This window comes from Phyllobates terribilis, unplaced genomic scaffold, assembly GCF_046119375.1.
Source record: "Phyllobates terribilis strain yellow unplaced genomic scaffold, ASM4611937v1 Scaffold_4__5_contigs__length_816908805, whole genome shotgun sequence".
Taxonomy (NCBI): domain Eukaryota; kingdom Metazoa; phylum Chordata; class Amphibia; order Anura; family Dendrobatidae; genus Phyllobates; species Phyllobates terribilis.
Window position 1 is genome coordinate 76,715,234 of NW_027362764.1, and position 12,022 is coordinate 76,727,255.

General features: G+C 40.8%; 1 protein-coding gene and 1 long non-coding RNA gene across 3 annotated transcripts in view; one reads left to right on the forward strand and one right to left on the reverse strand.

Moving 5' to 3' along the window:
• Nucleotides 1-11,870, reverse strand: part of LOC141265009 (uncharacterized) — a 42,482-nt gene extending 30,612 nt beyond the window's left edge. Inside the window, exons 1-2 of the long non-coding RNA XR_012320035.1 lie at nucleotides 11,763-11,870; nucleotides 10,480-10,998 (exon numbers count right to left, since the gene is read on the reverse strand). This is a non-coding gene — a long non-coding RNA (uncharacterized lncRNA). The remainder of the gene's footprint in view (nucleotides 1-10,479; nucleotides 10,999-11,762) is intronic.
• The window catches only part of KIAA1217 (KIAA1217 ortholog), a 456,094-nt gene that overhangs the window by 106,759 nt on the left and 337,313 nt on the right, over nucleotides 1-12,022 (forward strand). The window lies entirely within an intron of this gene.

Here is a 12,022-nt window from a genome sequence, read left to right on the forward strand (position 1 = left end):
GCTGTTGAGGGCCCACTGGAGAGCCCATATTGTAACTGTCATTGAAGGACCTTCTCTTCATAGGCCCTAAAACATTAGCAAGGTTGTGCACAATCAACTCCCAGATCATTGAAAGTAAATGGGGGCAGGTATCAAGCCATGTTGTGCTATGTGCAATGAGCTACCAGGGCATTAAAAGGGTGTCCTATATATGTGTGCTCTATTTGCTAAAGGCCCCATTTTTCCTTATTTATATATTTGAAAACTGTCTCAAAGAAAATCTCTTTGTTAGCCATAGCAACCAATCACAGCACAGCTTTCATTTTTCAAGAGCAGTATAGGAAATAAAATCTGCTCTCTAATTGGTTGCTAGGGGTAACAAAAAACAGATTTGTTTTCCATTTGGCAGTTCCTTAACTCTGCTGCCATTGTTTTAATAAACTTTATTTACACTAAACAGCCACCATCCCTTGAGTGACTACAAACATCTGATAATGTCTTGAAGGCAACACATGCTGCAAGATGATTATTATATTGATGTCTAGGGATAAACTGTTCCATAAACATTCCCGGCACACATAATATACCTATATAATGTCCTTTCATGATTCAGAATCAATTCTGTAAAAACAGTTTGCACAAAAACTACAACAGGTAGAGACGTCTTCCAACCGCCATTAGGTCACAGTGATGTGCCGCCGCCGTGCGCATTGTGTAAATAGTCGTGTGTTTTGTATATTTACGGTTCAGTGCAGCACAAACAGCGATGAATAAAGGAATAGACTTTCTGAGGCTTTCTGCTCAGTGACCCCTGAAATCTGCTGTTTACTTGCAGGTTAGATCGAATCATGTCAACATTGACTGTAAGGATGTCTGCGAGGATCCCCCCCATTGGGTTATGCCCACCATATACAGTCACTATAAACAAACATGTATAAGTGCATATAGAAATAGTATCTGGACCATATTGTCAAATTTCACTATGAATAGGGTGCAATCACCAAAATGGCAAACAAATCTAAATAATGGCATATCTGTGTCATTTCAGAAAACCCTTCCACAATGTAGCCTTGGTCAGATCTGACATGAGCTTTCAGCAAATCATGACCCTGTGCCAACATAGTAAGATTGGTGATCAGACGCAGTGCCGTAACTAGAGTCTGATGCCCCTCATCCTGGTATATGTGTCCCTTAACTTGGTAAATATATATGCCTACCATCCCGGTATATATGTCCCTCATCCTTGTATATACAGTTGTGCTCAAAAGTTTATATACCCCGGCAGAATTTTTCCTTTCTTGGCCTTGTTTCATAGAATATGAATGATAACAAAAAAACTTTTTCTCCACTCATGGTTATTGGTTGGGTGAAGCCATTTATTGTCAAACTACTGTGTTTTCTCTTCTTAAATCCTAATGACAACCAAAAACATCCAAATGACCCTGATCAAAAGTTCACATACCCCAGTTCTTAATACCGTGTATTGCCCCCTATAACATCAATGACAGCTTGAAGTCTTTTGTGATAGTTGTGGATGAGATTCTTTATTTTCTCAGATGGTAAAGCTGCCCATTCTTCTTGACAAAAAGCCTCCAGTTCCTGTAAATTCCTGGGCTGTCTAGCATGAACTACGCTCTTGAGATCTCCCCAGAGTGGCTCAATGATATTGAGGTCAGGAGACTGAGATGGCCACTCCAAAACCTTCAGTTTGTTCTGCTGTAGCCAATGACAGGTCGACTTAGCCTTGTGTTTTGGATCGTTGTCATGTTGAAACATCTAAGTACGTCCCATGCACAGCTTCTGGGCTGATGAGTGCAAATTTGCCTCCAGTATTTGCTGATAACGTGCTGCATTCATCTTTCCTTCAACCTTTACCAAGTTTCCTGTGCCTTTGTAGCTCACATATCCCCAAAACATCAGCGATCCACCTCCGTGCTTTACTGTAGGAATGGTGTTCCTTTCATCATAGGCCTTGTTGACCTCTCTCCAAATGTAACGTTTATGGTTGCGGCCAAAAAGTTCAATTTTGGTCTCATCACTCCAAATTACCTTGCTCCAGAAGTTTTGAGGCTTGTTTCTGTGCTGTTTGGCATATTGTAGGCGAGATACTTTGTGGCATTTGCACAATAATGGCTTTCTTCTGGTGACTCGACCATGCAGCCCATTTTTCTTCAAGTGCCTCCTTATTGTGCATTTTGAAACAGCCACACCACTAGTTTTCAGAGAGTCCTGAATTTCAGCTGATGTTATTTGTGGGTTTTTCTTTGCATCACGAACAATTTTCCTGGCAGTTGTGGCCGAAATTTCTGTTGGTCTACCTAACCATGGTATTTTACTTAGAAAGACAGAGTAATTACACATGCAGCAATTTTTGTGAAAAAGTATAAATCCATTTATTTTACATATATGCTGACAAACAATTAAAAACAGTTATTTAGCAGACAGTGAGCCATAGTAAGTAACCATGGTTTGGTTTTTACAGAGCCCCTGATTTTCCATTTGTTAATCACAGTTTGAACGCTGCTGACTGGCATTATCAATTCCTTGGATATTTTTTGTATCCTTTTCCTGTGTTATACAGTTCAACTACCTTTTCCCATAGATCCGTTGACAATTCTTTTACTTTCCCCATGACTCACAATCCAGAAACGTCAGTGGCTGGATGAAAAGTGTAAGAGTCTGTCTGGATCCCAGAAACTCACTCAGCTTTTATGCACACACACTGATTACAAGCAAACAGCTCACAGGTGAGGATGTTACCTTTAGTAGCCATTCAAACCCATTTGTGTCAAATTCTGAGCATGTTATCAGGCCAAAATCACCAGGGTATGTGAACTTTTGATCAGGGTAATTTGGATGTTTTTGGTTGTCATTAAGAATTAAAAAGAGAAAACACAGTAGTTTGACAATAAATAGCTTCACCCAACCAATAACCATGAGTGGAGAAAAAGTTTTTTTGTTATCATTCATATTCTCTGAAACAAGTCCAAGAAAAATTCTGCCGGGGTATGTAAACTTTTGAGCACAACTGTATATCCCCCATCCTAGTATATGTCCTTTATCCTGGGCCCTATCCTGGTATATATATATATATATATATATATATATATATATATATATATATATATATATATATATATATATATATATATATATATATATATATATATACAGTACAGACCAAAAGTTTGGACACACCTTCTCATTTAAAGATTTTTCTGTTTTTTCATGACTATGAAAATTATACATTCACACTGAAGGCATCAAAACTATGAATTAACACATGTGAAATTATATACTTAACAAAAAAGTGTGAAACAACTGAAAATATGTCTTATATTCTAGGTTCTTCAAAGTAGCCACCTTTTGCTTTGATGACAGCTTTGCACGCTCTTGGCATTCTCTTGATGAGCTTCAAGAGGTAGTCACCGGAAATGGTTTTCACTTCACAGGTGTGCCCTGTCAGGTTTAATAAGTGGGATTTCTTGCCTTATAAATGGGGTTGGGACCATCAGTTGTGTTGTGCAGAAGTCTGGTGGATACACAGCTGATAGTCCTACTGAATAGACTGTTAGTATTTGTATTATGGCAAGAAAAAAGCAGCTAAGTAAAGAAAACCGAGTGGCAATCATTACTTTAAGAAATGAAGGTCAGTCAGTCTGAAAAATTGGGAAAACTTTGAAAGTGTCTCTAAGTGCAGTTGCAAAAACCATCAAGCGCTACAAAGAAACTGGCTCATATGAGGACCGCCCCAGGAAAGGAAGACCAAGAGTCACCTCTGCTTCTGAGGATAAGTTTATCCGAGTCACCAGCCTCAGAAATCGCAGGTTAACAGCAGCTCAGATTAGAGACCAGGTCAATGCCACACAGAGTTCTAGCAGCAGACACATCTCTACAACAACTGTTAAGAGGAGACTTTGTGCAGCAGGCCTTCATGGTAAAATAGCTGCTAGGAAACCACTGCTAAGGACAGGCAACAAGCAGAAGAGACTTCTTTGGGCTAAAGAACAGAAAGAATGGACATTAGACCAGTGGAAATCTGTGCTTTGGTCTGATGAGTCCAAATTTGAGATCTTTGGTTCCAACCATCGTGTCTTTGTGCGACGCAGAAAAGGTGAACGGATGGACTCTACATGCCTGGTTCCCACCGTGAAGCATGGAGGAGGAGGTGTGATGGTGTGGGGGTGCTTTGCTGAGGACACTGTTGGGGATTTATTCAAAATTGAAGGCATACTGAACCAGCATGGCTACCACAGCATCTTGCAGTGGCATGCTATTCCATCCGGTTTGCGTTTAGTTGGACCATCATTTATTTTTCAACAGGACAATGACCCCAAACACACCTCCAGGCTGTGTAAGGGCTATTTGACCAAGATGGAGAGTGATGGGGTGCTACGCCAGATGACCTGGCCTCCACAGTCACCAGACCTGAACCCAATCGAGATGGTTTGGGGTGAGCTGGACCGCAGAGTGAAGGCAAAGGGGCCAACAAGTGCTAAGCATCTCTGGGAACTCCTTCAAGATTGTTGGAAGACCATTTCCGGTGACTACCTCTTGAAGCTCATCAAGAGAATGCCAAGAGTGTGCAAAGCAGTCATCAAAGCAAAAGGTGGCTACTTTGAAGAACCTAGAATATAAGACATATTTTAAGTTGTTTCACACTTTTTTGTTAAGTATATAATTCCACATGTGTTAATTCACAGTTTTGATGCCTTCAGTGTGAATGTACAATTTTCATAGTCATGAAAATACAGAAAAATCTTTAAATGAGAAGGTGTGTCCAAACTTTTGGTCTGCACTGTATATGCTGGTATATGTCCCCTGTTTGCCATGTTCTTTAATGTATAGAAAATATAATTATACTCACCTTTCCTCAGCTCCCCCGCTGTGCTGCGTCCTCATCTGAAACTGGCAGCTGACTTAAGCGTGCAAGTGACAGTAGCGCATGATGTCACTGCTATGCACCCCCAGTCACGTACCGATGTCAGCTGCTGTCCTCTGATTGATCGGCAGCGTGTATTGCAGCACACAGACCCAACGGGACGCATATCCAGCTGAAGTATTTGCTGGTGTCAGCGGGCCCCACATCTGCTGGGCCCAGTCGCGGTGGCGACCACTGCGACCGTGGTAGTTACGCCCCTGATCAGATGGTATCTAAATTTGTTGTATGCGCCTGTACCATTCGATCAATCTGTCTGTGCCAGTTGTTGTAAAACTGCCCATATAAAAGAAACTGACAGAATGGACGCATTGTAGGAAGTGGGGTGACATGGGATGCTATTGCCAGGGCAAATATTTCACCCTATAAAAAGCATTAATCTCCCCCGAGTGCCCCTTAAAACTATGACCCTAGAGTGTCCTCTTAATGCCCGCTTAAAAACTAATAATGACAAATGAGTGCACACTCCAAAAGTAATAATGCCATCTTTGTGCCCCCATAAATAAATCAAGTTAAAGGGGTTTTCCCACAAACAAAAGTTAATTTTAATCAATAGATCTTGGAATAATAATAATTTCCACAATTGAATGTGTTTAAATAAAATGTTCCTGTGCTGAGATAATCTTATAAATGTGCCCCTGCTGTGTACTGTGTAATGGCTGTGTAATGACCATGCAGGAACATGGTCTGATCATACCACATCTCTTGGGCACATTTATAAGATTATCTCAGCACAGGAACATTTTATTTAATCACATCCAATTGTGGAGGATATTATTATTCCAAGATCTATTGATTAAAATGAACTTTTGTTCGTGGAAAAACCCCTTTAAGGGTCTGTGCACACATTGTATTTTTTGTCTTGTTTTTTTCTTTGAAATTTTGACATAAAACCAGAAGGATTTCCTAGTCTCTGCAAAGTAAATGAGACACGGTGCTTATTTTTTATTTGCAGCAGATTTACGGTAAATCTGCAGCATGTCAATTTTTTAACGTTTTTGCTGCGGATTTCATTCAAACTAATACAGGGGAAAATGTGCAACAAAAACGCATGTAAAAAACGAGGCAAAAAGTGTTTTACGCAGGGTTTTTTCCTTCAAAAAAATGCCGAAATGGTGCAGAAATTTCTGCAGCAAATCTTAATATGTGCACATACCCTTATGCTCACCTAATCTGAGTCAGTCAATCAATCAGGAGATCTCCATACACATCAGATTGCCTGTCTGTCCCGCCAACTTCATATCGGGCCTTAAAAGGAACCAGTTACCTCCAGACATATTATTTACCTGTAGATATAGGGGTAATCTGCAGGTAAATAGTGTTTAAATCGTATCTGGCTGGATTACTGAAACAGCTGCTAAAAAGAGAAAATTTAAGTTACATGGGTGAGTCAAAAATTTTCCACACTCCAATTATATTAAAACTTCTATTGACCACATTGTCTTATCAGCAATTTCCGTATGATGACGCTTCTTTCCCAGTCACTGCTGTGCATTTTTGAGCTTGTTACGTCAGGTGTGAGAAACAATGGCTGTCCTACTTGTAATTTGTATGAAGGAAGAGCAACGTGATGTGATTTGTTTTGTTTTTTTCATGGTCATTTAAGAAAGACTTTGGACACTTTATGGAGAAAGTTTTTTATTATGAAGTGTGTATGAACAGATAAAGAAATTCAAAGAAGGTCGCACAAGTGTCTCTCATAAGAAAGGAGCTGGTCTCCCGTCCACGTCTGACAACATTGATCATCATGCACCGTGAACTCACGAATGACAGTGGATTATGTGGCAAATCATTTGCAAAGATTCACATCTGATCAAAAATATTTTTAATAAGGGAATAAAAACCTTATTGACAGATGGACAAAGTGTATTGAAAAGCAGGGAGTGTATATCGAAAAATGGAGTATTTGATAATTAAAATAAATTCTACATCCAGAGTGCAATAAATTTTTGACTCACCCTTGTGCATTCTTCCTCCTCCAGTCATCAGGGCGGAGCAATGGACTGTTACAATCATAGTGTGTGCTGTAATCACTCCCCCGCACACTGATGGACAGTCGGCTCTGCTCTGGAGCCACTATGCAGTAATTATAGAGGGATCCATATTGGTCTCTACTGCCACCATATAGTCCCATATTCGCATTGAAGACCTCCTACTTAGAGCGATTTGGTTGGACTGAACGCACGAATCGTAGACTTCAAGCAGTTATTCTAAGAAACAAAAAATCACCAAAATATTTTGAACCTTCATGGTAAATAGATTTTCAACGTTTTTGATGTTATCAATCGCTTAAACTCACAATAGCATCAATGTAATGACTGACAAGAAGTCTACTGTGCTTAGAAAAAAACAAATAGATCTTCTCAGAATTACCGCTTTCTACTGCCGTCCTTGTGACTCTTTAGTATTCACCAGAGATCTACCGTACAACCTCAGACAGTTCTCATGCTGTTTGCCACAAGGAAAGCATGTGATGAGGATGCTTGGGTTGAGGATGAGCCGGGAGGTCATTACTGGGGCTTGTTAACGATTACCGGTGTTAAAGAGGAGAGGAAAAGCAGGGAGAACACACTGTGGCGGTGCAGGATATTGGCACGTAATGTGCAGGAGCATATGGTGGCTTAGAAAGTATGAACTGCGGATGTAGAGGATGCACTGAAATTACACTGCGGCAACTAATTAATAATTAATAATCCTAAAGCCATATAATTATGCTGAATAATAGCTCTGTAGCTATGTAAGTAATTCACATGTCCTTCACTTTATCATTTCTTATTACTAATCTTGCTTTTTATCTATCTATCTACTGTATCTATCTATCTATCTACCTATCTATATCTACAGTACAGACCAAAAGTTTGGACACACCTTCTCATTTAAAGATTTTTCTGTATTTTCATGACTTTCAAAATTGTACATTCACACTGAAGGCATCAAAACTATGAATTAACACATGTGGAATTATATACTTAACAAAAAAGTGTGAAACAACTGAAAATATGTCTTATATACTAGGTTCTTCAAAGTAGCCACCTTTTGCTTTGATGACTGTTTTGCACACTCTTGGCATTCTCTTTATGAGCTTCAAGAGGTAGTCACCGGAAATGGTCTTCCAACAATCTTGAAGGAGTTCCCAGAGATGCTTAGCACTTGTTGGCCCTTTTGCCTTCACTCTGCGGTCCAGCTCACCCCAAACCATCTCGATTGGGTTCAGGTCTGGTGACTGTGGAGGTCAGGTCATCTGACGTAGCACCCCATCACTATCCTTCTTGGTCAAATAGCCCTTACACAGCCTGGAGGTCTGTTTGGGGTAATTGTCCTGTTGTAAAATAAATGATTGTCTAACTAAACGCAAACCGGATGGAATAGCATGCTGCTGCAAGATGCTGTGGTAGCCATGCTGGTTCAGTATGCCTTCAATTTTGAATAAATCCCCAACAGTGTCACCAGCAAAGCACCCCCACACCATCACACCTCCTCCTCCATGCTTCACGGTGGGAACCAGGCATGTAGAGTCCATCCGTTCACCTTTTCTGCGTCGCACAAAGACACGGTGGCTGGAACAAAAGATCTCAAATTTGGACTCATCAGACCAAAGCACAGATTTCCACTGGTCTAATGTCCATTCCTTGTGTTCTTTAGCCCAAACAAGTCTTCTCTGCTTGTTGCCTGTCCTTAGCAGTGGTTTCCTAGCAGCTATTTTACCATGAAGGCCTGCTGCACAAAGTCTCCTCTTAACAGTTGTTGTAGAGATGTGTCTGCTGCTAGAACTCTGTGTGGCATTGACCTGGTCTCTAATCTGAGCTGCTGTTAACCTGCGATTTCTGAGGCTGGTGACTCGGATAAACTTATCCTCAGAAGCAGAGGTGACTCTTGGTCTTCCTTTCCTGGGGCGGTCCTCATGTGAGCCAGATTCTTTGTAGCGCTTGATGGTTTTTGCGACTGCACTTGGGACACTTTCAAAGTTTGCCCAATTTTTGGGACTGACTGACCTTCATTTCTTAAAGTAATGATGGCCACTCGTTTTTCTTTACTTAGCTGCTTTTTTCTTGCCATAATACAAATTCTAACAGTCTATTCAGTAGGACTATCAGCTGTGTATCCGGGTATATTCATAAAACAGTAAATCTTTATTTAGCACAAAAATACTTATAACACGTAGTGGGGGGAACAAAGTGCACAGTGCAAATGGCTATATACAAAAAGAACATGCAGCTGTATAGATATAATTCATAATGGTGTCAATTCATACCATATATATCATGCTAGACCCTTCAGAAATATGACTACACCAGCCAATAATACGTAGTATTGTCTATATCAGAACTAAAGATCTGTCCTTACTGACCAACTAATGGTACTGCCCAATCAAAAGTAGCCTAAATAAGTCATAGATAATACTCTATATAGGGGATCAATTTCCCATTAAGATAATTATTATTAGCACACCAGTGCCTATTATCTTACCGGTAGATAGACTGGGAAAAGTGCCAAGTGGCAGAGGTAGATGAAGGGCAGCAGGACTCTAACCGCAGCGCGACCGCCCCGACACGCGTTTCGGAACTCCCTTCATTCAGTGAGCATATATCTAACCCTTAAAGTTCTAGGTTCAGTTCACACAGGCTACCAGCCGTAGTGACACATACCTCCCCTCATATACAACACCAGTGACTCTGGCACACTATCTATCATCTGTTATCTATCTATCTAGCATTTATCTATCATCTATCTATCTATCTATCTATCTCATATCTATCTTTCTATCCATCTATCCCATATCTATCTCATATCTATCTATCTATCTATCTATCTATCTCATATCTATCTATCTATCTATCATCTATCTATCTATCATCTATCTATCTATCTATTAGAAGGTGCTATATTATCTTAGGCTCCATTATGCCCTCACATATGTAAGCATTAAATTTATGCGTTAAAAACAGAAAAAAAACAATTGCGCCATTTTTATTTATGTAATTTACAGAACACCATGAATTAGGTTTTTTACTGTATTGTGTGAGTTGTTACAATTACAGGGATACCAAATATGTTTATGTTGTTTACTGTGACATTTATCTTAAAAAGTTTATTACAAAGAATGTGATTATTGGAATGGCTTTTGTGCCATTATTTTTTAGTAACTTTATGGAAAACATCTCTGACTTTTACATTTATTTATTTTTATAACCTATAATGTGCTGGCATATTGAGATATCCCTATATATACCAGTACATTATGCCTAAAAAAAGAAAAAAAGAGTTTGAGGATTATTAGGCAGAGAAAATTCTCAGATACACAACCATGCAGTCAGTGGTTCACTGTTAGAGATGCCGCCTTTCATGCTACAATTCTTTAGTTTGAATCTCAGTACTGACAGGCTGTTAGAAGAAAAGGAGAATTGATAAACTATATGGATATATCCAATGAGAACAGTCAGATGCCCAGAGGACCCTTCCTCCTAATTTTCAGTCTCATAACACAATGTGGCGTCCTGTGTAATAAACAACATAGGACACAAAGCAGAGATCAGCAGTGCTGGTTCAGATCAGCATCTTACCTGGGCTCCTGTCTCCTCATCGCCCCTGTGACTGGGCAGCCGTCTCCTCATGGCCCTGTGACTGGGCAGATATCTCCTCGTTGCCCCTGTGACTGGGCAGACGTCTCCTCATGGCCCTGTGACTGGGCAGACGTCTCCTCATGGCCCTGTGACTGGGCAGCCGTCTCCTCATGGCCCTGTGACTGGGCAGATATCTCCTCGTTGCCCCTGTGACTGGGCAGACGTCTCCTCATGGCCCTGTGACTGGGCAGACGTCTCCTCATGGCCCTGTGACTGGGCAGATGTCTCCTCATGGCCCTGTGACTGGGCAGACGTCTCCTCATGGCCCTGTGACTGGGCAGCCGTCTCCTCATGGCCCTGTGCATATCACGGTGGCTCAGTGGTTAGCACGGTTGCTTTGCTTTGTTCAAATCTCACCAAGGACAACATCTGCAAGGAGTTTGTATGTTCTCCCCATGTTTGCTCTGTGGATTCGAGGCAGATTTCCTTGTGCTGCTGGTAGAATTCCACGAATGGACTCTGGAGATGAAGGAGTTCAAGTTGCAATATTTATTAAGCGATTATAATGTTAACGCGTTTCGAAGTTATCCAATTTCTTCTTCAGGACATAATCACCCATGTTTGCTTAGGTTTCCACTGGGTTTTCCGGTTTCCTCCCACACTCCAAAGACAAACTGATAGGGAATCTAGATCGTGAGCCCCAATGGGGACAGTGATGATGATGCCTGTAAAGCGCTGCGGAATATGATGGCGCTATATAAGCAATGCATAATAAAATACTGTATGTCTACGCTTGTATCAATCTAATCTGTCCAGGTGTGCGCTCCAGGTTCTGGACCTGTATTTGGCCATGATGTATAGGCGTAGGGAAGTGAAATGAATCTTTGCCCTGGCTGAAAGTCTTGCTCGTCATCAGTCTGTCCTCCATGCGCACAACAGAGGGGTCCTGACTCCTTGGGACATGTTCACCAGGTCCTGGGTTACAACTCTTGTGGGGAAAATGGGGCAACTATTAATATGCTTTCCATGTACAGATCTCTTTAAGAATAGGCTAGAATAGAATATGTAACCACTTCATAGGAGAGGACTTATTTTCCTTAAATCATTACACATATAAATGCTTTTAAATGACAAATCCAATTCTGCTACAAGTGTACTCGGTCTAATGCACTGGACTAAGCCACAGCAAACAAAGAGTGAAGTCGAGAGAATTAGTGGTGAATTTATAGACTCTTGGAAGGCTTCCAGCCTGGGATATATTTGGAGCTGGGGGACTCACTTACTTCTGTTTTGGTTCCAGCAACTTTACTTGTGATTTGGAAACGATGTGGAATGTGGCTGCGATTCTGTGCGGGATAAATACTTCACCATGTTTTCCCTTAAGGTCACATAACATCATTTCATGGGGAAATAACCTATTGTTGACATTCTGCACCAATGCCGGCCAAGTCTTTCTGCTGCGGGAGGCACATTCCTATTAACTATGTATTTTCCGGCTGTGTGGTGTACAAAATAAAGTGTTATTGATGTGAATGTATGGGGA